Source organism: Haliaeetus leucocephalus, unplaced genomic scaffold (genome assembly GCF_000737465.1).
Source record: "Haliaeetus leucocephalus isolate CR32 unplaced genomic scaffold, Haliaeetus_leucocephalus-4.0 Scaffold228, whole genome shotgun sequence".
Classification (NCBI taxonomy): domain Eukaryota; kingdom Metazoa; phylum Chordata; class Aves; order Accipitriformes; family Accipitridae; genus Haliaeetus; species Haliaeetus leucocephalus.
The window spans coordinates 10,770,130-10,770,476 of NW_010972664.1; positions in this window are offsets into that span (position 1 = coordinate 10,770,130).

Consider the following 347-nt stretch of genomic DNA (forward strand, 5'->3'; position numbering starts at 1 on the left):
TGAAGCCATGGCTTTGCCCCTACACTAGATGGATCTTGTGGTTACCACCAGCATATCTGAATGCTGAAGTTGCCCAAAGGTTACCCCGCGTGCACATCAGTAGAGAAATATAAGCCAGCAGCAGAGACCACACACGTATTGCAACTTCCGTGTGGGTTACACGTGTGGATTAGGTGTACTCTGATGACATCTGTAATCTCAGCACAGGCCCCAACAAAAATGCCTTTAAAGGCCAGGTTTTTTTACTCCTGACAAGTGGAGAATTTCAGAGGTTCATGTATACAAGTTATACTAATATATTCACATTACAGCCTTTCATGTGGGGAAACTCAGCCTGCTTGAACAAA